The sequence below is a fragment of the Diabrotica virgifera genome, chromosome 5 (genome assembly GCF_917563875.1).
Source record: "Diabrotica virgifera virgifera chromosome 5, PGI_DIABVI_V3a".
NCBI classification, from domain to species: domain Eukaryota; kingdom Metazoa; phylum Arthropoda; class Insecta; order Coleoptera; family Chrysomelidae; genus Diabrotica; species Diabrotica virgifera.
Window position 1 is genome coordinate 246,119,438 of NC_065447.1, and position 26,847 is coordinate 246,146,284.

Sequence of the window (26,847 nt, forward strand, 5' to 3'; positions counted from 1 at the left end):
GCAGGTGGGTGGCAGCTTTAACATTGAATTTAAGCGAAAAACAATATTTTTTTTGTCAAAAAAAAACATTTTTTCCTGTTTTCTGGCAACATTAAAACGTATTTTGAATTAGATAAATTACATACATTCTTCTTTTTGTCTCAATTATTTTAATTTAAAAAATGTTTTTTTGAACACCTTGTATAAATAATTATGTTAATGTTTACATTATTGAATAGAGAATTGAATACCCTTTCAAATGAGCTATCACATGACCCATATTCTCATTTAAAAAAATCATCGCTTACGTCATCACCCCCAGATGGATGACGTCACTAGTATGATATATATTCCAAAAAATCGGAAATTAAAAATAAAAATCGACCTGTTCCGGGATTTTTCTTTTACGTCGCTGGTTTACGAAATAACGAATTTATGCTTTACTTTATGGACGCACTGTATTATAATACATGCAATAAACTAATATTTAGATAATATTTACTAATTTATTTCAAATTTATCTTATTATGTTCATGTTTTAACGAAATTAGCGCGATTATTTCATTCATAGGAGATTCTGACCAATAGAAAGCTACAGAAATAAAAATTAAACTGATAATTTTTGATAATATCCCGTCGTCAAGTATATTACGACAGATGCCCTTCGTTGCTACGAAAAAATACATTCAGTGACATTAGTGACAATAATTAATGTCTTAAAAATTATAAAATGGTGACTTTCAACCGTCAAATATTTATAACAACTGTGTGTTTAATTGTACTAATTTTTACTTACATAAATAAATTACAATAAAATTTTCGCTTTCAACAGTTTAATTCATGAAATAATCGCAACAAATTGCACTCGATCTCTAAAATTATTATCGAATTTTTGGCCTCGTGACACTTTGACATGATTCCACTCCCCTTCGGGTCGTGAAATTAAAACTGTCAAAGTATCACTCGGGGAAAAGTTCGATAATTTTAGAGCTCTTGTGCAATTACTACTGATAATTCGATGAAATAAAATTATTTTGACATAATATTTAAAAGTCAGATCAGTAGACAATTAAAATGGTTTTTGAATCGTCGTCATGGAAACCAATATCGTCGGCGTGGTAACCCATTATATTGAAAGTTTGGTTTTGACAATCTAGTCAAAGAATTAATTTGTGTATTTTCACTTCTAAATAAAAATTGATATAACTCTATTTTTTGGTTTTTTTCAAACGTACGGCCCTAGAAAAAATATTGTTCCTAACTCATGCGGAAAGTGTTTTCCCCGCACTCGACTGCTTGCCCGAACTCCGCTATCGCGTCGTTCAGGTAAACGGTCAGTTAGGAACAATATTTTTTCTAGGGCCGTACGTTTAGAAAAAAGCCCCAAAAAATAGTGTAATATCAATTTTTATTTAGAAGTGAAAATACACAAATTAATTATTTGACAAATTTGTCATAACCAAACTTTCAAATTGGTTACCATGAAGAAGATATTGGTTTCCATGACGATTTTCATTGACGGCGATTCAAAACCATTGTTATTGTCTACTGATTTTACTTTTGAATATTATGTCAAAATAATTCTATTTCAACGAATTATCAGTAGTAATTGCACAAGAGCTCTGAAATTATTGAATTTTTCCCGAGTGACACTTTGACAGTTTTAATTTTACGAGCCGAAGGCGAGTGAAATTATGTCAAAGTGTCACGAGAGCAAAAATTCTATATTAATTTCAGAGGTCGAGTGCAATTTGTTGCGATTATTTCATGAATAAAACTGTTCAAAACCAAAATTTTATTGTAATTTATTTATGTAAGTACCATTAAACACACAGTTTTTATAAATATTTGACGATTGAAAGTCATCACTTTTATAATTTTTAAAACATTAATAATTGTCATTAATGTCACTGAATGTATTTTTTCGTAGCAACGAAGGGCATCTGACGTAATATACTTAACGACGGGAGATTATCAAAAATTATCGATTTAGTTCAGATTTCTGTAGGTTTCTATTGGTCAGAATCTCCTATGAATGAAATAATCGCGTTAATTTCATTAAAACATGAACAAAATAAGATAAATTTGAAATAAATTAGTAAATAATATCTAAATATTAGTTTATTATCAACTATTTTCAATGGGAAATAAGCCACAATTTTACCAAAAAAATGATTTTCTTAACGGTTCGAAGCCCAAATCGGGTTTCGTTGTCAAAATACAAAATACTACTAAAATAAACAAAATTGAAAATAGTTGATTATAAAAATGCCACAAGGAAATAGCTTCAGAACAACATTAGTTTATTACAAGTAGTATAATATATTATAATGCCGTATTACAAGGTATTCTACTTTCCTGCACGCCGTGCTGGAAAATTTACTTTTACGCACGCCGTGCGGGAAAGTGCAACTTTCGGAAACAAAATGCGTGCGAGAAAGTGACTGTTTTAGCACGGCCGTAGAAAAATGCAATTTCCATTAAAATCAATTGTGGCTTAATCCGTTATAACTTTCCATTACAAAACTTGTGAGTTTTTGAATTACATTATCATATATTTATTAAGATGCCACTTACAAACCAGTTATCTGCTTTCCAAACTGACATTCGCTGATACGATTTGTAATCATCTGGGAACGCAGTGGAAAGACAGAGCAAGTTTTGCTGTCCACAAACAAAGAATATTGATTGGTTTGATTTCTAGGAATCGCTTGGGAATAAGAGCCTGGAGTTTCATTTCAAAAATAAAAAGAAATGTTAAATAGATTTATTACAGCATAGCTTTGTTGTACACGAAGTACACACAACAGAACTTATATGGAAGCATATGATATTTCTTATCATTTTAAGCGAATTAAAAAAAACAACATAGGAACTGAAACAATGTTTATTTGGTGCTACTTCGGTATGCGGTCTACGGCAGAGTTTCTAGTTTGGTATGCGGTCTACCGTCTGATATGCGATCTACGGCAGTTTAGCTGATTCCGCATGCGGTCTACGTACAAAAACAAATTAGAGAAACTATTACAAACTTTTTATTTATTATTTATATTTATACTTTACTTTACTTGTCATACTTGTGCTTTACTTCACACTTCACGTGTTATTCTGTCTAAATCCCGAACCGAGGATTAGCGGCGTGTAATTTGGGTTGCCTATATAAACTTGAATCAACGAAATGGGCCTTGAGTGTTAATTTAAAACGCTGAAAAGACCGTTTAGTGATAATAAAAAGGGTGGGTTGTGATTGCGCGCAGCGGTCAAATACCTCCTGCCCTGCGGTTCTCTCACTCTAATACCCGTAAGTTGGGTTTAGACCGAAGAGTTAGGTCTTCCTCCTTTCAGGCAAAAACCGATATTTACTGCGCTGCGGTTGCATGATATTTAATATTAAAAAACGCTGGACGGAAGGGCCGCCCGAGAACTTTATCGTGCCGATCTATTATCGTTATGGTACTAGATATTGGCATTCTATAAAAATAACAAAGTTACTCGTTATTTTGATATTTTAGAAACACCTACTGTACTTAAAAGTATTTTATGGTTCTACGCATCATTAATTCCTGCATTTGAGAAAATGTTCGATGCCATATTTCGGGGACACACTATAGATGTATAGATTATTGCATAAATCAATAGAATATTATAGTCATACTTTCATTTCAAATTAGTTCATTTTTCTGAGAAATTAATAGTTTACAATATTTGCATTTCATTCTATTTCGATAACGCCAGTCAATGCGCGAGATTAAGAACAAGATATTATCTCCAAATTCTATCCTACTGCATGGATTTTAATGAAATTTTGGGAGTAGCCCAATCTCCTAATTCAAAGTCTATCCTATATACTATGGCGCTTTTATCATGGGGGAAGTTCCCACCACTTCTCAGGGGTGAAATATTTTTATTTTCGAATTACATGGAGAAAAAGGAAGATTTTTAAGAAAATTTAAAAATTCATTCTATAATTTGATCACATTTTTTAAAAAAACCATTCATTTTAAACCCGTTTAACTTTTTGAAAGTAGAAATAACACTATATTAAAAGGTATTGAGAAGAAAAACAATGCATTTAAATTATGGTGGATGGGGAGTTAAATGTATATACTTTTCATTTTTCCTTAAAGTACATTAGTCATTATATTTTTTGCACCATATCTCGCTTAGTTTGTAAGTAACCGACATTTAACGGTGCTCGTTTTAAAGGCCTTATCAAACACTACAAAAGGTGTTGGTAGCATTATACACCTAAAACCTACCGTTCCTCTGTTATTTCAAGTTGAATACACCAATTTGAGCATGCACCAAAAAACAAACTATTTTCACCTACCATATCTCTTTTTGTATTATAAATAGAACATTTACGAAGGAACGAATCTCTTTATTATTTATAATCTAAAAAATGTTTTATATAGAGTTTTTAGTTCGATGCATAGTTTTTAAGGTATTCACAAAAAATCCGTCCGAAAAGGTGTCATTTTTCAATGAAAATGGCCAATTTTCAACTACGCATAACTCAAAAAGTATTGAGTTCTCAAAAAAAAGTATAGACCAGTTTTTGCTTAGAAATAGGTTCTTCAGCCACTTCCGTGCTTATTTTGACCAACAAATTTTCCACCCCCTTGAAGAAGTGGGAACCGCCCCAAGATAAAAGCGCCATAGTATATAGGGTAGATTTTGTTTCTTGAGCTATTCCCTACTTACTGTGAAAATATCTAGTACATCAATGTAGTAGGATGGAATTCGGAGCCTAATACCCTCATTGACTGCCCTACAATAATGCTCTGCTATGAACGCGTGAGAGAGGACACACATAAGATTATAGCAAAATTTCTATTTACCGTAACTTTTCGAGTTTTTGAGCTACAGCAATAAATTTTATGTCATTGGAAAGGTAATTTTGCATTCTTTCAAAATGTGTTAAAATATACAGGGCGTATCAAAAAAATTAAGATGTTTTATTCATTTCCGGTTCAACCGGAAGCCATGTTTTTGGTAAAATTTATTGTGATAATAGATAATAAAATACCATATATGTCTGCAAAATTTCAAATTTTAGTTTCTATTAAGAAGGAAGTTACGGGCACTCGAATATTTTTTTATAAAAAATTCATAACTCCCCTCCTATGGGGAGTTAAGATATATGGCTAATGTCATTCAATTTACTGATAGGATATCAAAATATATCAAAAAATAAAAAAATTCCTTGGAGCCATTTTTGAGAAAATCTAGTTCAAATTTATGTCAAAATTTGACCCCTTAAATATAGGCAACCCGTAACTTTTTCTGAAAAACGATAACATCTTTCTTATAGCCCCATCTTTAGGCTATATAACGACTTTTTCAAATTAAACTTATCTTCAAAAACTTTTTAGATAGATAGGGAAATGTGTCGGGTGGGCGGTCGGCCATTTTGGCCGCCATTTTGAATTTGGAAATGTCAAATTAGGCATTCCAAATCACGTGATATAATATGGCTGCTGGATGGCAAAACTGTCATCCATAGGCGTATCCAATTATTAAACCACTTCATATTTAATTTGCTATCACAATTTCACAGATTTCGCTACACAATTAACAAAAAAACAAAACCAAACAGGATATTCTTTACAAATTTGTCAATATTTAATGTAAACATTAGATACGCGATGACCACCCCCCTTATCTATGTCTATGGCCATGTCAGTTTAGCCATCCACTGGCCACCACTGACAGTTCATTGGAATCCCTAATTCCGTACTTTTATTTACCTATCGATGAGCTTACTTTGAGTTGAATTTCATTTATTTCTGTCAAAATTTGCAAAAATGGGCCCTAAATAACCCCCCTATTTCGGCCCCCCTTTGAGAGATTTTTTTTAAAAGCTTAGTTTCTCGACAAAATTCTCTTAAACTTACTCATACTGAATTTCATCAAAATCGGTCCAGCAGTTTTTGCTGGGCGGTGGCGACATACGTACGTACGTACGTACATACTTCCGACATGTTTTTTTTTATTTGCTTTTTAGACTCAGGGGGACTCAAAACGTCGAAAAAAAGTGAAATCTGAAAAAAATTTTTTTGCACGATCCTATAACTTTATCTATTATACTATACTACGTATATAGTACGATAAAGTAATAGTATTGGATGTGGTAGAATATAGACTCTTTGTATAATTACCAATTGAACAGTGAAGCTGTTAGTAATAATAAAATAGTAATGTTTGTAATAGTTTCTCTAATTTGTTTTTGTACGTAGACCGCATGCCGAATCAGCTAAATTGCCGTAGACCATATATTAGACGGTAGACCGCATACCGAAGTGGCACCGTTTATTTTATGTCACACCGCACCGGTTTAATATTGTGTATTTATTACTAGTACATTATTTCACGGTTTTTGCTGTAAATTTTAAAGAACCCCTTGGATCGACATTAAATGTGGCATAGGCATAGATAACATGTCAAAGAAAAAAAATAATATGGTGCCAATGTGTGCTTTTGCCCTGGAGGTGAGTTTCACCGCATCTCGGGGGTGAAAAAATATATGTCCAAGGTAAGTCCCGAAATGGATAAACTGACCAATTCTAAGCAACTTTTGTTCTATAGACTTTTTTCACCAAATCAATGTTTTTCGAGTTATTTGCAAGTGAATATGTTCATTTTTCAACAAAATAACCACGTTTTTAGACGGTTTTTCGCAAATAACTCAAAACGTAAGCATTTTGCCGAAACAAATATTCTTAGAAAAACTATAGCCTATAAAAAAGTGAAAAAAACGGTGTATATAGTAGGTCTCTATACCTAGCAGAAGCAGAGTTATAGCTAATGAAAAATAGGTTCATATTCGAAAAATTCCAAATAGAATAATTCAATGTGAAATATCCAAATAACGAAGCATTTTGGCGGAAAACACATTACAACTTTTTTAAAGTGTTTAAAAAAGCTTTATTTATGTTTTTATAAAAAAAATTTCTAGCATCAAATGTAAGCAAGTTACGCTCAAAATAAAGTTGGTCCTTTTTGTTTTGGCAAAAAAAATCAGGAAGATCACCCACCAATTAGCAACCTAAATGAAATTAATCGTTACCGTTTCACAAGTTATTTTACTTATATTGTGTTTATATGATCTGTAAGTTTCATCGATTCAAAGTGCTTATTTTTGAAAAAAAAATGGTTTTAAAATAAAATTTTTAAAAATTTTAATTTTGAAAAAAATTCCTTTTTTCAAAATAACTTAAAAACTGTTAGAGATACCAAAAACTTTGAACAATAAAAAAAGTTGGCTTTACATACTTTTGTGAATATTTTGTATTTTTTGTTTTTCTATAAGACAAAAATTGGGTAAGATTCGGTGTTTCGAAATTTGCATACACTCGTGATAAGTGACTCGTTCAAGCCCTTTTAACTACAGCTCTTTCAAAAATAAGGACTTTGAACCGATGAGACTTACAGATCATATGACCAATACATATGCGAGTAAAAAATTTGTGAAGTGGTAACAATTAAATTCATTTGAAATGCTAATAAGGGGGTGATTTTCCCGATTTCTTACCAAAAAAAAGGACCAACTTTATTTTGAGCGTAACTTGTTTACTTTTGAAGCTAAAAATTTTTTTTTGAAAACAAAAATAAGCATTTTTTAAACACTTTTAAAAAGTTAAAATTAGTTTTTACCAAAAAAGTGCTTCGTTTTTTGGTTATGACACGTTAAAATATTCGATTCGAATTTGACGAATATGAACCTATTTTTCATTAACTATAACTCTGTTTCTACTAGGTATAGTAACCTAATATATACACCATGTTTTTCACTTTTTTACGTGCTATATTTTTGATAAGAATTTTTTTTCGGCCAAATACTTACTTTTTGAGTTATTTGCGAAAAACCGTCTGAAAACGTGGTTATTTTGTAGAAAAATTAACATTATTCACTCGCAAATAACTCGAAAAGTATTAACTTGGTGAAAAAACTTTATAGAACAAAAGTTGCTTAGAATTAGTCATTTTATCCATTTCCGGAATTATTCCGAACATATATTTTTCACCCCCAAAAGGGGGTGAAATTCACCCCTAGGGCAAAAGCACACATCGGCACAAAATCACTTTTTTTGACTTATTAGCTATGTGTATGCCAAATTTCATGTCAATCCAAGCGGTTCTTTAAAATTTAGAGGTTTTGCTGTATTTTACCTTCAAAGAACGTACTACACTTAGTTACGAACCACATAATGTTATACTTTATGCCCGCGCGGGCATAATAGTTATTTATGTATTAAGGTGATGGGTACGAACTTTCGGCTTTAATTCTATTTAAACGGGATTCATTTTTTTCGAATCCTGAGAAAACTAATAAGTATTTTTGAAATTAAACGCATAATGAAAGATTACGTCATTACCGAGGGCCGAAAGTCCTTGAAAACTTCTATAATGTTTATTTTAATAAGTTACAGGGGTGAAAAACTAAAAGAAAATTTAGTGTGATTTTTAATTTCAAATATTTCTTAATGTTGTTCTGAAGCTATTTCCTTGTGGCATTTTTATAATTACGTATTTTTTATGGGAAATAAGCCACAATTTTACTAAAAAATGAATTTATTAACGTTTCGTTAATATTAATTATTTCAGTGGAGAGATTCAAGTATAGTCCTGAAAGAATCAGATCAAAGAGAGAGATCAGTAAAAAGAGAAAAATCAAAGAAGCGGCTCTAATTATGCTAAATGAAACCAATTGTGTCGCAAATTCCTCGGTAGAATGCAGTAGGATGTGGTTACCCATACTGAAAGAGGAAGTCAATAGAAAGAAAATACCACGATTAGTAAGTCAATAACATATCGAGTTAGTACAAGTTTTATATTTTAGTATTACTTATTGTATATCTATGTAATATTAATATTATTTATAATTTAAACATATTAAAGTCAGAATTTGGTATTAATTTTTTTGAAGGTAGATTAAATGTAAGACCAAATACTTACGATGTCGGGATAGTATCACGAGGTTTTTTCCTGGTTTTCCCTCGTGATTTACTATGGAATCTCTAACGCGAGAATTTCACTGTCATCGTTGCATTTGGTTGTCTTTTTAAAGACAGATCACATGCTATGATTTTTTTGCGACGGATATTCTTGAGTTGGGATTGATTTCATGTAATCGAATGAACTATCTTTTAGTAAAGTCGTCCCAGGAACGCAACTCATAAATATTGGCGATATCATTTTAAAGTCTTCTACTTTAAAATGTATAATATACGTCTGAATTGCCAATATAAATGAGTCAGATTAAATAAATTATAGAAGAATTTTTTTACTTAGCAACAACATGTTTGTTTTATTTTAATAGTATTTTGTATTTTGACAACGAAGCCCGATTTGGGCTTCGAAACGTTAATAAATTCATTTTTTAGTAAAATTGTGGCTTATTTCCCATAAAAAATACGTAATTTCAAATATTTCATTTAAAAGAAACATTGTATTCATTCTAAGAGACTTTTGGTCCTCAGTAATAAAGGAATCTTTCATTCTGCGTTTAAATTTTTCAAAAACACTTTTATTAGTTTTCTCAGGATTCGAAAAAAATTATTACATTTAAAATACATTGAAAATTTTGACAAGCGTCAAAATGTTCCTTTCCTCTTAAGAGCGAAAAGTGATATATTATTGCTTGAGAGTAATGAGCGACGTGTAATTAATCGAAAGTAATAATGTCACTTTTTGCTTGTAGTACATACAACATTTTTTCTACAATCATTTAAGGTTTGTTCCAACTCGATAAAAAACCGTTCTTGAACGGTTACGAGTATGCGCAGTAACGAAAAATTTGTTACTGCGCATAATTATTCATTATTGCGCATGCGCGTAACGATTCAAGAACGGTTTTGTATCGAGTTGGAACAAACCTATAATAAAATGAAACTGTTTTTAAATCATTAACTTTATGAGTTTAAATATTCAATTTGTTTGTATTGTATCGATCTATGGTTGCCACGGACTGTTTATCAGTATGAATGTTCAATTTGTTTGTATTGTATGGTTGCTACGGACGACGCGCGTTTTTTAAAATTTAACGCGCTAGAGCGATAAAGTGACGGTAATCAGTAAACGTCAACTTTTCGTTGCCATTGACAAGCGAAAAAGTCTTCTTTATCAAGTGATTGTAGAAAAAGGAATTATTGCAATAGGAAACAACAAAAATCAAACATTTACGCATTCAGTGTTATTTTCTGCCATCCATTGTTGAAATTTAGCTTATACCTTGTCGTACGTTTCTTTGGATTTTTCGGTAACAGATTCTCAGTCGCTTTTTTGGCTTTTTTTTAAATATTTCCTAAGAAATATCGAAATTCCCTTGCCTTCTGACTTTTTTTTGACAATGTCACATAGAAAAACTTTGTTTGCGTTAATAATAAATTGCTAACCAACATCACTTTCCTAGCAACGGTACTAAATACCTGCTGCGATACAATATTACTTCTAATTAATATAAAATAAAATTAAAACTTTAATTGATGCAATGAACCGGTATGACATAAAGTTTTGTATGCACCACGTGCATTATTAGATGTTTATATCCTCGGGCGACATATAAACTCGGGCCAGAGGCCCTCGAGTTTAGAAAATTGTCGCCCTTAGGGTATAAACATCTATTTAATGCCCTTATACATAAATAACTATTAAAGCAATTTAATAACCAATAAATAAAAAGTAAAATAGAGCCTTAAAACAACAAATTGAAAGTATAATTCAATAGCATAAATATAAGTCAATAGCAATATAAAGTCAATAGCGTAAAAAATTTCAATGTAAAGCGAATACTGTGTCAATTGTTTTTTGCTAGCCCATATACGCGCTTTAATTTGCGTGGACAAATTTGACATAAATCAGTTGACAGCTGTCAAAATGGTTGCCAGTTAAAAATTGTTACCAAGTTATATTTCGATGTCTCTAAAAAGGCGAATTTTATTTTAGGCCTACGACAACCCTGTCGCGAGGGTTTGAATTGTCCACTGGATATGCTTTTGTTACTAATTAAAATTTTGTTTAAGCTTTCATCTCAATCGAAAAAACAAGCAGGATTGTTATTTGTTGGCAGAGGAACTTTGAAGACTGCTTTAATTTTTACAAATTAAAGTTGCGCCAAGTTTCATTTTGTCCGGGCATTATATCCGTACCAAAACTTAATTGAAGTTTTTAATTGAGATTTTGTCTTAATTAATATCCCAATTTTTTAGGGCCCCGCGAATTACAAGGAATCTTTTGTTAGGGCTTGTTTTTATGTGCTTTTGGGTGATAAATTTGAATTCATTAGCGTTAACGGGGAATTTTATTGACATAACTGCGAAAGTGGAACAATGAAGTTGTTCTTGATTAAGTGGATAAATTAAATTATACAGGGAATCTAAATTTAATCTAATATTCTGCTAGGGTCATTTATTTAAGTCATACCATCCTTAGAGGTTCGTAATAACAAATGTAGATAATAATTTTGATGCTTTTGAAGTATCTTTTGAAGAGAACACTTCTTATCGCTCGGTATGGGTCCGAAATCCTCTTTAGCGTCATTCGAAAAATCGACATGCCTGCGGTAACCTGGTGGTATACAGTAATAATATACATACATATATACACTTATTTTAACGTTCTTTGTAAACTAGGTAAAGATTCCAAATTTTCTACTTTTTGACAGATTTTAAGGTGATTTCATCCCTTTGATAGTTGATTTGTTCAGTTTTTCGAAAAAATATAGTTTTTATAGTAAAAACTAAATACTGATTCCGAATTTTCTATACTTGACTGGTTTAGAAGTGGTGTCAATCCCGTAAGGGTTGATTTGTTCAGTTTGTCCAAAAAATATAGTACGACAAAGGTTTTTATATTGTTCTGAAGCTATTTATTTGTGGCACTTTTGTAATTAACTATTCTAATTGGGAAATAAGCCACAAACTTCCACTTCAACGTGGTTGTCAAAATACAAAATATTAATAAATTAAATAAAATTGTTTTTGCTTAGTAAAAAATATATCGGCAACTCAGACATAGATTTTAAATTTTAAAGTAGAAGACTTTAAAATAATATTGCCAATATTTATGAGTTGCGTTCCTGGGACGACTTTATTGACAAATAGTTCAGTCGATTACATGAAATCAACTTTAACTCAAGAATATCCGTCACAAAAAGTCATAGCATGTGATATGTCTTTAAAAAGACAACCACATGCAACGGTAACACTAAAATTCTCGTGTTAGTGATTCCATAGTAAATCACGAGGAAAAACTAGAAAAAAAACCTCGTGATACTATCCCGACATTGTAAGTATTTGGTCTTACATTTAGATTACTCTCAAAACTAACACCAAATTTTGACTTTATATGCTTTTATTGTAAAACTAAGTACAGATTCCGAATTTTTTACTATTAATTGGGCTGGGGGCGGTTTTCTGACCCGTAGGGTTAGTTTTTTCAGTTTTCCAAACAATAAAGTGCGACACATGTTTTTATAGTAAAACTAAATATAGATTCCAAATTATTTATGTTTGGCTGGTTTTGGGGTGGTTTTAAGTCCTATAGGCCTAGGGGTTGATATGTTCAGTTTTAAAGTGAATACTTCATTAGCGCTAACGGGGAATTTTATTGACATACACTACGAAAGTGGGACAATGAATTTGTTCTTGATTAAGTAAATAAATTAAATTATACAGGGAATCTAATAAATTTGATCTAATATTCTTCTACATACAGTCATTTATTTAAATCATACCATTCTTACAACTTCGTAATGACAAATTTAGATAACACGTTTGATTATTTTCAGTATCTTCTTTGTTGTTTAAGTAATTTGGTAACTCTTACAGCCTTTATATCGTATCGGCAAAGCATATTTCTTTCTTAATACTGCTCTGGATACATATATTTCTTTATCGACAAACATATATCTTCATTAAAGACGTCTTACTATGTATTTACTATGTGTATTTACTATGTTTCTTTCAGTGATGTGCCCACATCAGTGGTTTATATAGGTACAATGTTTACGTCGTATCGACAAAAAATTTGACGTTTGTTAAAAACCTTAAATATAAATTTTATTTCCTCATATATCAGCAAACCCTACCAGATATAAGAAAAGATGATATACATAATATTTCGTTGGCGCCAATGGCCACTCCAAAACAAACAATAATTAAAGCGAACTTCTCACGCTGAAGTACTTTTAAGAAAACCCATTCTAAATGCAATATATTGTTTGAGGGGGCAATTATTTTGGTTTGGTACTTACTTATATAATACATACAGTAGAGCGTCGATTATCCGAACGTCGATCAACCGAACGACCGGTTATCCGAACTGTCGACTCCCGCGCCCCGCACTCGAGTGCCGAGCAAGCGTTAGTAATTAACGCTTAAAATATCTTCAATTTTCATCAATATTGTATCCAAAAATATGTTGTTGCAAAGACTGCACTTTTTTGTTTAATTGCTATTTGTCATTATCAAGATATAAATAAATATGTAGGTATATAAATATGGCTTTTAGTCACTTGTAGATAAAAATGTATGACTATATCAATCTAGTTCGATTATCCGAACAAATCGGTTTTCCGAACACCCATGTCCCCCAATTAGTTCGGATAATCGACGCTCTACTGTATATGCAACGCCTATAGTGTGATTTTTTTCACAAAATAGTAGAGGCTGGTACCAGTTTTATGAATATGTTATGAAGTTATTTTTGGCAAAATGTGGATATATGTCGTTTTTGAATGACCGACTCACATATATTATATTTTTTTAAATTCTATATTTCTAAATAAAACTCAAATAACTGCTATCTTCAAGCTCTAAACTATCACTTTTCATTATAAAGATGCAAAGAAATAGTGACTTTATTATTTTGAATATTTATTAGTGAATATAATGGACTTACCGAATTTTCCATTACGGCTTTAAAAGTAGTCGGGAAATTCCTGAAACAAAATAATCTAATCAAAAATAATGTATGTATATACGACGCGCTAATTTGACACTAGATGAACTGTTCACGCTAAAAATACGCTAGTTTGAGTACAGGGTTGTATCCAGGAGTTAAACGATCTAGGGATTTTTTTAACGTAAATTACAATCCTAGGAACCTTAAATAGTGGGGCAGAAATGGAACAGAACAGAAGATTGGACCTTATACACTGTGGATGTCTTCTTATTGAATATCGAGGTTATAATAGCATTCTTCGGTACTCTACTGGTTTATTTTGTGGTATTTATAGTATTCTGGTTCCTACCATCTGACTCTTGTGGCTGTGGCTGTTGTACAGGTTTTATCTGTTTAAGTACATAAGTTTTTCCTAATTTTTTTTCTTATGATTTAAAATGTAATTGGATGATTAACAATCCTAGGAATACCCCTCCATACTAAAGATGCATCAAGTCAAACTAGTTTGATTTTACTAAACAAACTTGACTTGACTTGAAAATCAAACTTTTTGTATAAAAAAGTTTGACTTGACTTGATTTCGATATCTTTAGGTTTGACTTGAATTCCAACATCTTCAAACAGTTTGAGAAGTTTGAATATTACGCAACGTGTTTATTTTCAATTTTAAATGAGACTATGAGACCGCCTACGCTTTTATTTGTTCAGTGGCGGATCAACGGGGTGGGGGGAGCGGTAGGGGACATCCCCCTCCCAACAAGGTCCAAAACAATTATTTTGACAAATTTCAATAAACATTGAAATGTATTGGCTGATATGATATTTAAACCGCAGACAGACAAATAAAACCCAATAAACGCGCCAGTTAGGATAATTATTAAGAAAGCTTAATGCATATTTATACATTAATTTTTTTTAAATTTAAACCCAACATTTGTAACCTGTATCCGAAAAAAATTTAAATTGTAGATATAAAACCATATAGACCTGGATCCCGCGTACCAAAAAAAAGTTGATTAATAGCAAGCTGAAAATTTGTTAATAGCTTAACGGTGTCTAGTCAGACAAACTTTAATGTATGGGAACACTGGAACAGAAGAAGTTTTAATTGTGGAAAAGGTTAAAAATTTGGAACGTCAGACTACGTAAACGTTCCATATATTTTGTCGGACAGAACTTCAAATTGATTTGTTACCATTTCATTAAACTATCATGCAAAAATCAGACTGGTGTTTATCACCAACTGGGCATTTTAATGAGTGGAACACGAAGAACATGTCAAATGACAGGAATCATGTTGGTTAGTAATACCAGTCTGATTTTACATGAGAGTTTAATGAAAGGGTAACAAATCAATCGGATGTTCTTACCGACAAAATACATGGGACATTTTCGAAATCTGACGTTCCAAATTTTTAAACTGTTCCACAATTAAAATTTCCCCTGTTCCAGTGTTCCCGTACATCAAAGTTTGTCCGACTAGACACCGCTAAGCTATTAACAAATTTTCAGCTTGCTATTAATCAACTATTTTTTGGTACGCGGGATCCAGGTCTAATAAGCCTATGGTTAGTTTTGAATTTTAAAGAAATATCAACGAATATTTTTGTATTGTGGTACATATTTTTTTCGAACTAGCCCTAAGATAAATAAATGCCTTGTTTAATAAAAGAAAGTCATAAAAATTCCAAATCATTTTATAGACATAGGCGTAACATGTCGCTTATCAAAATGTTCAATGTGTTTTAAATGTATTAATTTTTTTCAAATTCTGAGTAAACTAATAAGAATTTAAAAAAAAATAAACGCAGCATGAAAGATTACATTATTTCTGAGGGACGAACATCCCTGAAAACTTCTATAATGTTTATTTTAATAAGTTACAGGGGTGAACATAAAAAGGAAAATTTAGTGTTATTATTAATTGCAAATATTTCATTCAAAAGAAACTTTTTATTTATTCTAAGAGACTTTCGGCCCTCGGTAATAACGTAATCTTTCATTCTGCGTTTAAATTTTTCAAAAATACTTATTTTTTTTTAGGATTCGAAAAAAATAAATATCTACATTTAAAAGTTTTAAATTAAAACATATTAAAAATTTTGGCTTTTGTGTGTCACTCATTGTATTATTAATTTTCTTATCTTAATTGGCAACTAACATGTCTATCTCGACAAAAAAGTATATCTACTAAATAAATTATTTTTCAAACTCTTTCAAACTAGTTTGACAAACAGTTTGAATTTTCAAACCTGCACAATTGACCAGTTTGACTTGACTTGAAATATTTGTCAGAAGGATTGACTTGAGTTTGACTTGAAATTAAGTCAAACTCAAGTCAAGTTCAAACATTCAAGTCAAACTTGTGCAACTCTACTCCATACATAAATAAACCATACTTTTTGTCTTGTTTATTGATATTATCATATTAAATTTTCTTCTTCCTCTCCCTCCCTCTCTTCACTCAAAAAATTTAGTTCGTAATATTGATTAACAGTGATTATTGAATAGTATTTCGTTCTCACAACAATTTAATTTGTTGTTTCAACGAACTTTTAGACATTGACGAATGTACTTGGTTATTGTCACAATGATTGAATAATAATTGTGAGAATAACTAGAGTACATTAATCAATAACACTCAATTTATTCAGCCAATAACTTAGTTTCGTATATTTAATAAATACTGTTAATTGTGGCAGCAACTCACGTTCTTGATTTCGTAGATGACAAGCAATTACCTTGGTTTATCGTGACAACGTACAGATTTCATTAAAACAATGTACAAATGTTGTTAATATAGAGTAATATATGATTATTGAATAGATGTACACTGATTGTTGTGCCAACGAATGCATTAATTAATCTACTACTGCCTTTAATTCCCACAATCAATGCGTTAATTGTGACAATAATCGTGGTTGTTGAGACAATAAATGTTTTGTTTGACCATTTGAAATGTAACGGCTTTTTCTTGAAAGTGCCGAATAATAATTGCATTTTGTTTCCAAGTGTAGTCCGTAGTAGAAGGAAGATAAGGATAAGATATTACTTATTTTTTATATTTGAATAAAAGTAAGTTTTTTCTGATAAGGTAAATACGGGAGAACATTCTAATTAAAAATAAACTTGTCAGTGTCTTATGTTTGTAAGTGTTTACTTTTAATATTGTCTTGTGATGTTATTTATAAGATGAACTGAAAATGAATTTTCGAATCCTGAATGAAAAAAAATAATTAGTATTTTTGAAAATATAAACGCAGAATAAAATATTACAGTATTATCGGGGGTCTGACGTCCCTGAGAACTTCTATAATGATTATTTTAATAAGTCACAGGGGTGAAAAATAGAAAATTTAGTATGATTTTTTTATTTCAAATATACTATTCAAAAGAAACTTTTTGTTTATTCTAAGGGACTTTCAGCCCTCAGTAATAATGTAGTCTTTTATTCTGCCGTTAAATTTTTCAAAAATACTTATTAGTTTTCTCAGGATTCCAAAAAAATGAATGCGTTTAAAAATAATTCGATCGAAATTTTGCCCCTGCGCTCTCAAAAATGATTAAAGTGTTATACATTTTTGAAATCACCATGTCAAACACTTTTAAATGAGCTGTCACATGATGTACTTTCCCATTAAAAAAATCAAAGTTACGCCTGTCACCTGAAGAGGGATCGTGTAAAGTTCGAAACATTGATGTTATAATATACTTTGATAATTTTAAAAATCGACCTGTCTGAGCGTTTTGCTTATGTACTAAAAATAAATAAGTTAATAAGGGGGGGGGGGAGTGTAACACTTATTCCAGTGCACTGTATAAGCGATATAATAATTATGAGAAATCACACAGTGGAAAGTCCTAAAGGTTAAGGACAAAAAAGGGGATTTAAAAAATTATTATTAATCAATTAATATGATACATTGGGCTAATGCATTCAGTAATTATTAATATAAAATACGTTCATAGTAGGAATGAACGAAACTGATTGTAAGAATGAATAGAATTGCTTGTAAGAATAACCGTATTTATTGTGCCAATGAACGGAATTAATTGTAACAATAAACGGAAATAATTGTAGAAATAAACGAAATACGTTAGGAGAAATAACACTGTTATTGGCACAACGAATTGTCTTCGTCGGTCAATTAACGACGTTGTTGTTTCAATAAATAGTGTTCGTTGACTCAATGAACTGAGTTCGTAATATCAATAAAATGATATTATGGTATACATAATGAATGTTCGTCCATTCAATAAACGTAATACATTGGCTCAACTAACGAAAATAATGAATTGATGAACATCGTTTTGTTGTTACAATAAAACCAAGAATTGGACAAATTTTAAGTATTGCGTTTGTTGTCTGAATTAACATTTTTATTGATATTACGTACCTTTTTCGTTGAGTGTTGCTTTTATCGTTTTGATATTACTGACGATAGTGATTTCCTCTAATTTTCCTAACAAATTTTTTCCATTGGCATCTATCTTCAGCTGCTCTAAGTATTTCTGCTCTGAGTGACCCGCGAATTGTGAATTTAGGAGCACCATCTGATTGTAGCCATTCTATGGGTCTTCTACCCGAAATGTTTCCAGGAATCTAGAAACAATCTCTCTAAATTATCGTCACCTCTGCGAACCACGTGGCCAAAGATCTATTAAATTCGCTGCAGATATATTGGAGACAGCTTGTTTTTAATAGCAGTGTTCGCGCTGTGCAACCCGAACGTATTCAGAGTATCCAATGGGCAGGCGTCAACGTAAACTTATCCTGGACATGTTCAGGATTTTTCGCTCCGGGAACAATTTTCGGATTCGTAATGTAATGACGGGTTGCATACATTAAGGTTAGAGAAGGAAGCCTTTTCTTGTCCCTTTCTTATTTCGAAATCAATGTCAACAAAAAATGCAAATGCAACAAATTTGTATTTCAACAAGGAGAAAGAGAATAACAGCAACAGGCAAAGGATTAACTTTCTATTCAATGCCTTTCTTGAAGTTAGAAAGTTGATTAGCGTCTTTATTATTTCGACAATATAATATGGTATTTCCACGCCGAAATCCATCTTAAATTTTTGTAGAGAGTAACAGATTGTTGAGATACTTGGAAATTGCAGCTTGTTATTTAGATATAAAAATTACCTTTAACTTCCTGGCGGTTGAGCATTATCTGAAGGAAGGAATAATTTAGTAAAGCAATCATTTCCAATTTTGATATATTGAATTTTATAGGTTGTGGCATTGGGTTGTGGTTTATTACATCACAAAAATAATGAAATATAACAAGACACAAGAAATAGTTTCAGAATAAGTTTGATGTGTTGTTTATGATTCATTATTCAATAAGAGACTACTTTATCTCATAAATTAAACTGATAAATAAACCACAAGAATATGTAGGTACTTATAAGCTCATCTAGATAAAAGAAATTAAGTAAAAACAGAGTACAATTTATTGTAATACTACCGTAATAGATAATTATCGAATATCCAATGAAAAGTAATAAGATAATAATACTAGAAAAGGTACCTACTTATTTATAAACGTACTAAATGGAAAACATTGACAAAAACAACTAAAAAAGCTTTGATATAAAAAATATTAAAATTTGTTTGAAGAATATTGAAATGATACAACACGTTACATAATTTAAAAACTTTAAAAATCAGAATCTACATCTACAAGTTGTTTAACAAAACAATATTTTAGGTTAAGAATTTGACGGAGTAAAAACAGAATAATGGCACATAATGGTCAGAATGTCAAGAAATTCTTCCCAAATATTTTGTGCGCCTGTGCGAACTTAAAATCCGAAACAAAATCCTCGAACGTCGAGAGGGTATCCAGGACACGTTCAGGATCTTTTTTCTGTACTGCGCGAACACCGAATTAAAAATCCGGAGGGTGTTCAGAGGGAAAAATTCGACCTCCGCGAACGCTCGATTTTGTAATGCGCAGGCGTTCTCCCTCTGGGTACATTCGGGTTGTCCAGCGCGAACAAAGCTAATGTCGAGTTGGTTAAGAATGGAAAGGTTTGTCTATGAGCCATCGAAGATATGCGCAGCATTTTTCTCCGACAGCACATCTCAAAGGCATCAATTTGCGTCGGTTTAGGTAGGTCAAAGGTTATTTTTATCGCATTTTTAGGTATTCTAGTACTAAATGGTACTCTTTATTTGAGTCGGTAAGATACACCGTTTTCTAGAAAAATTGATTCAAATTTTTTTTCTTTTTGAATTTAATTTTTTTTTAAACGGTGTATTTTACCAACTTAAAACAAGAATAACTTTTAGTACTAGAATACCTCAAGATGCGATAAAATAACCGTTGACCTACCCAAACCGACGCATATTATGACGGGTACTAGAAATTCGAGATTGATGAAATCGATTCATCTCTGGAAGATAAATAAACGTACCAGTTTTCGTTTTTCAAAATAGTTTTTTTTTCTAATTTTTTTCAAAATCAAAAAATGAAAAACTTTAAAATCGATTTTTCTAGAAAATGGTGCATCCTACCGACCTAAAACAAGAATAGCTTTTAGTACTACACCTTTAGTACTAGAACACCTCACAATTTAATAGCCCAGTGTCAAAAATGCTTAAAAGTTAAAGACAAAAAACTTATGCGATAAAAAACCCTTGCCCTACCCAAAACTGACGCCTATGATCGGTACTAGAAATTCGAAATTGATGGAATCGATTTATCTCTGGAAGATAAATAAGCGATAAATTTGCTTTTCTAAACAGAAGCGTTCTAGAGGTTTTTAAAAAAACTAACACTCAAAGAGCTCTAGTTCCCTAAGGAAGCATTTTCGGACTAGGTGATTTGGGTTAAATTGTCTTAAAATTTTCAAAGGAGTCTCTTGCCTTCGTTTGTCAGGCGAGTTCTGGACACTCTGTATAATATAGTTTTTGCAAGAGCTATAATTGAATAAAAATTTGCAACATAAACTGCGGATGCTATAAGGCCTATCCTGGCTTCCAATAGGGCGTACTTCATTTAATTCGATTATTATTTGATTAAACAAATTGAATTAGAGTTTGTAATGTCAAATAACGCGCAGCTGCTTTTCGACTAATTTGTAAACAAGTTTTCCATTTTTCAATTAACATTTTGGGAGTGTCAACAGAATTGATAAAAATGAAAACAAGGTAGAGAGTATCGATATTCAAAAACATGATCAAGCACATCGGTTTTCTGGGAATTATTTTAAGAGTTTTTAATATGGCGGATGTATACTAGGTATACTCAACGAGAATATAGTATATTTTACGAATCTACCAGTATTTTGGTGCATAGAAAGTCAATGATAATGTATTTTAAATTTTACCTTTAGAGAAATATACAATTATTAGTACAAAAATAGAAGAAAATTACAAATTTCAGTGATTGTAAATTTTAGTTGTAAGTATTTACTGATAAACTAATAACAATAATACTAAAAATTTTTCTTAAGACGGGGTGACACGATCCAAGTTGCATCCAAGTGTACTTAGTCCAAGTCAACTTGGACGCTGCGCGCGCTACTTGGAAGCTACTTTTATCGTGTAAATTACTTAGACGTCAAATAAAATAACAAATAACCATTGCAAAGATGGCTAAAGTGATTATGGAGGGTATTCAAGTGGTTGCTGACTGCTGATAATGTTAATACATGAGCTTGAGATCCAGAAAAAAGAAATAAAAAAGAAAAAAAAGGAAAATTTGGATTCTTAATTTGATACATGAGGCGTTTGGAGCTTCGTCTAATTTTCTAAGTGAAGTAATAAAAATGAAGATTAAGATATATAACATATAAAAACCATTTAAAAATAAATACCGAATAATTTGAACAACTATTGCAAATGGTCAATCCAAAAATTTAAAAAGTTGATATAATTGTATGAACATGTGCATAAATCATTAAATTATCATGTAGTGTAACTCATGTAATGTAACGTCAAGTAACGGATATTTTTACATACATAACAATACCCGAAGTATAAATAAATCAGGGCATTTAGCACTAAAAACACCCGAATAAATAGATTTCTAAATACAGCACTTTGAGACTTGCAGTTTTTGCATTATTTTCAGTTTAGGGTGAATGCTGCAATAATGATTTGTAGATTTATTTGCATTTCTTTTGTAATCAGCTTCCCATTTAAAACTGATATTAAATTTGAAAGCATCATTTAAATCTTTTAAATTAAATATATGTGTTTAATGCCCAATGTTCTGTCGTCCAAATAAACAATAAGGTCTCTTAATAAACTGAAATAGTTTAATGTCAATATTTAATTTTTTTATGTTCAAAATTTAGGCCTTTCGGAATTGATTTAATGCGTGACCCCTAATAGCCTGTAATGCTGACTTTGAGTCTGAAATTATTATTGCTACATTCGTGCATGTTTGAGTGGCAGACCATTTTAATGCCTTTTCGATGGCAAAGGAATCGGCGGTAAAAATGGAACAGTAATTTTAGATTCTGTACATTTAATATGATTAATGCTTGAAACAAAAATGCCAAAGCTGTATATCGCTCCGATTTTTTCATATGTATATATTGTAGTAAAGTTCGACCCGAGGACATTCAGAATATTACAATCTGAATACTGAGGGAATATGGTGGTAGATTTTTCAATTATAGAATCGAAATTTTATCTATACAATGGCATTTTATTAAGTTGAACAATATCGGTTTGAAATAAGTTCGTATTAATAAATGCATCTGCCAAAGGCGGAGAGTTTTCTTTTCCAATAATGATTTGTAAAGTTTTCAACTATAAGAAAGTTAATTTTACGATTATTTCATTCATAGGAGATTCTCACCAATAGAAAGCTACAGAAATCTAAATTAAACTGATAATTTTTGATAATTTCCCGTCGTCAAGTATACAGGGTGATTGATTAGTGGGGTAAAGCTCAATACCTCCGCTATAGTAATAGAGATAGCAATAAAAGTTAATAACAAAAATTTTAGCCACCTTTGAGCTTCACATTACAAAATTAGTTAGAATGTTACAGGGTGTTCGATAACACAGTGGCAGACCAAACTTATGTTTTTTTTTTTAATGGAACACCCTATATTTTATTCTATATTCGAAATCCTGTTAACTCTTCCATCACAAAAATATAAAGGTTTGTTATGTTATACAGGGTATTTACAAAGTTATAACCAATTTTGAATGAAAATCGTAACAAGTTCAACTCCCTGTATAAAGAAAAATAAACACAACAGCAATGGTTTATTCATGCCATATTTTTTTATTTATTGCCAAAATTTTCAACAATAATTGACATTGCTAATTTTCTTTATATCAAATACAGGGTGATTCAAAACGCAAGTACATTATTTTCTCAGTAATGTTAAATGGAACACCCTGTATTTTATATCTTATTGAAAAGTAACATTACCCTACTTTAATTTTTTTATAACATTCCCTATGTTCAAATTTATTAGTTTTCGAGATAATTTCATTTTCCAGAGCAAATTATTTTAGGTGTCTAAATTTATCTAAATTTTAAGTAAGCCATGACTGAATTGACAATTGACGATTACTGATTATCAATCAGGTAATCAATGTAACAATGTAGCAAATAAAGAAATAAAAATAATTTATTAGTAATACATTTTACAAAAAAAAACACAACCACAACATGAACAAATAAACAAAAAAAAATTAGTGATAAATTTTACAAAAAACACAAAAACACAAAATACAACATTAAAGAAAATTAAACACTACGTTTGTATATAAATGTAAAAATGTAACAAATAAAGAACAAAATATAATTTTTCGGTTACACATTTTGCAAAAAAAAACATGTTTGAAAAAATTAGAAGCTACTTTTAATAAAATATTTTTAATATTTAATTACATAAGGGGTTCAAAATTACCTCCTAACACATTTATGCACGCCTAAAAAGGATCATTGAATGAGCTACTTAATCTACGAAGCATTTGTAAATTAACACATCGAAATACACTTTGTATTATATTTATATAAAAAATATTTATGTATGACTGATTTGTTTAGTTTCACAAAAGTTTGTATTTTGAAGAGCATAATAGAAAGACTATACATAAAAATATTTTTATTTTATTTAATGCATTGCAGTATTTCTCATATTTACTATTTATTTACTATTACAAAAATAAGCAGTAGCTTGGTAACTTAGTAAAATAGAAAGACTACAAAACTTAAAAAGCTTTCAGGTCTCTTTGGCTCTCAGGTAATTCCTCACTTCATAAAGGCTCTTATGAGTTTTCGTTGGTATTATAACATGAGTAGGCTTTGCGTCTTAAAATTACACAGTGGTGTAGAAAGCGCCATATTATATTAAATTATCAATGTCAGTGTTTGTTAATTACAGTTTGTACTAAAAATTTAAAATGTAACCAACAGAAAAATTTACGATGTAAATGTTATATGGATAATAAATATGGAAAATTATATGGATAATATTCAAAACAACAAACACATTGAGATCTAAGTATTTTATCTAAAACTAAACCTAACAATGAACAAGGAAGAACAAAGAATAATTATTGTATATATAAAAATACCAGAATATTTTTATTTAGGTGAAACATCAAGACCATTCATTAAACGTAAGAATAAGTGAACATCGGTCTTATATTAAAAAGAGAGAATTTGATAGATCTCAAATAAATGTCAACACGCATGGGGCAATGAACACAGAGGTCAGTGGAAAGATTAAAGTATAATCCTGAAAAAGACTAAGTTTTCAATCTAATGGCACATAAAACAACACCTAAAATATTACTCTACATCCCACCAGATTGAAAACAATGGGAACCTTCTCTGGTTACACTTCCGAGGCTTCTAAAACTTGCAAGCCATAACGAATTTTACAATTTATAATTCACGTAACATCTGCTCAGCGCGGTAAAGTTCCAACGAGAATGGTTCCCTCCGTACTCCAATCAGAGTAAACATGTAAATCAGAAATGCATAACCGTTTTCAATATCACATAAAACAAGACCAAAAATATTATTCTACATCCCACCAGACTAAAAGGTGTAACCAGAGACTTGTATGTGTAACCAGAGAAGGTTCCCATTAGTCCAGTATCCGTTATGGCTTGCAAATTTTAGAAGCCTCGGAGATGTAACCAGAGAAGGTTCCCATTGTTTTCAGTCTGGTGGGATGTAGAGTAATATTTTTATTGTTGTTTTATCTGCTATGAGATTGAAAACTTAGTCTTTTGCTAGCAGTTGCCGCTAGGGCATCCCTGCCATTTCGCTCGTTGCAATCCGTAACTGCACGCCGGGGTTGGTTGGGTCAGAGAGAGCAGCATATATGCTTCCTGATAAGAGACTAATAAGTTTCGAAACCAGTAGAGGTGCTTGCTGCACTCTCTGATTGAACTAGAATATAATGCGGCTGGGGTTTCGTGTTGATATATTCACGATGATTGTTTAAAAAAAAGGGGATTTTCGATGTTTCTTTTTCTTTTAGTGCCTATTCGTTTCGAATATTGGCGATCATTCTGGCTATAATTATTTTATTAACTGATGCTTTAAATAGATTAGTTGTTGTTGTGGAGAACCATTTCCTCAGGTTCTTTAACCATGATATTCTTCTTCTCCCAATTCCTCGCTTTCCGAATACTTTACCTTGAAGGATTACCTTCAGTAATCTGTATTTGGTGTCGTTTCTCATTATGTGTCCGAGATATTCTAACTTTCTCCTTTTAATGGTATACATCACCTCTCTTTCTTTGCCACTCTTCGTAATACGGTCTCGTTGGTTATCTTGTCCGTCCATGATATCCTTAGGATTCGCCTGTATAGCCACATCTCGAAGGCTTCAAGTTTTTTCCCCATTGCTTCAGTTAGTGTCCAGGATTCAACTCCGTAATACAATATTGAGAAGATATAACATCGTAGGAGCCTTACTTTTATCTCCAGATTAAGGTTGTGGCTTTTAAAGAGTTTGGCCATGTTAGGCCGATGCCACATTATGCGTTTTGACCGGATGCGGTGAAAACGCATCCGTTTCCAACGCAACCGGACCGACTTGTCACACTATGCGTTTAGTCTGGTGCAGTTTGTAAGGGCGTACCGATGACTCAAAACATATCCGTTTCCAACGCAACCGGACCGATCTGTCATACTATGCGTTTTCACCGGCTGCGGCGGAAACGCATCCGGTCAAAACGCATAATCTGACATCGGCCTTATCGAATGCACTCCTAGCCTTCTCTATTCTATATTTTATTTCCTGTGAGTGATCCCATTGTTCATTTACTATTGTTCCAAGATAGGTATACTGTTAGGCCGATGCCACATTATGCGTTTTGACCGGATGCGTTTTCGCCGCACCCGGTGAAAACGCATAGTGTGACAGCTCGGTCCGGTTGCGTTGGAAACGGATGCGTTTTGAATCATCGGTACGCGCTTACAAACTGCACCAGACTAAACGCATAGTGTGACAGGTCGGTCCGGTTGCATTAGAAACGGATGCGTTTTCACCGCATCCGGTCAAAACGCATAATGTGACATCGGCCTTACTCGGTCCTCTGGAGTATTATTGATAAGTAGTTGGGCGTCCCTAATTTTATTTTTGCTATTGATCATAAATTTAGTTTTTGTTATATTTACTTGAAGTCCAAATCTTTCACTTACTTCATTTACTTTGTTTATTAGTTGCTGTAAACTGTTCAAACTGTCTGCAAAAATAACGGTGTCGTCTACATAGCGGATGATGTTTAGGCGTTCTCCATTTAGAAGTATTCCATGTTCGAAATTTTCCAAGGCTTCACTAAATATTTCCTCTGAATATAGATTAAATAATATAGGTGAAAGTATACAACCTTGTCTAAAGCCTCGTAGAATCTAGATCGCTTCCGTTGGTTGACCTCCAAAATGCGTTCTTATTGTTGCTGATTGGTTCCAGTATAAATTTTTTATTATACGCCGATCTTTATCATCCATTTGGGCTTTTG

At 31.7% G+C, this 26,847-nt stretch overlaps 1 protein-coding gene across 2 annotated transcripts in view; it reads right to left on the reverse strand.

Annotated features, from left to right (window-relative positions):
- LOC126884758 (1-phosphatidylinositol 4,5-bisphosphate phosphodiesterase epsilon-1-like) overlaps positions 1-26,847 on the reverse strand; it is an 890,827-nt gene that overhangs the window by 769,033 nt on the left and 94,947 nt on the right. For both annotated transcript variants that reach the window (XM_050650976.1, XM_050650975.1), the window contains exon 2: positions 13,882-13,921. The gene's annotated coding sequence lies outside the window, so the exon portion shown is untranslated. The remainder of the gene's footprint in view (positions 1-13,881; positions 13,922-26,847) is intronic.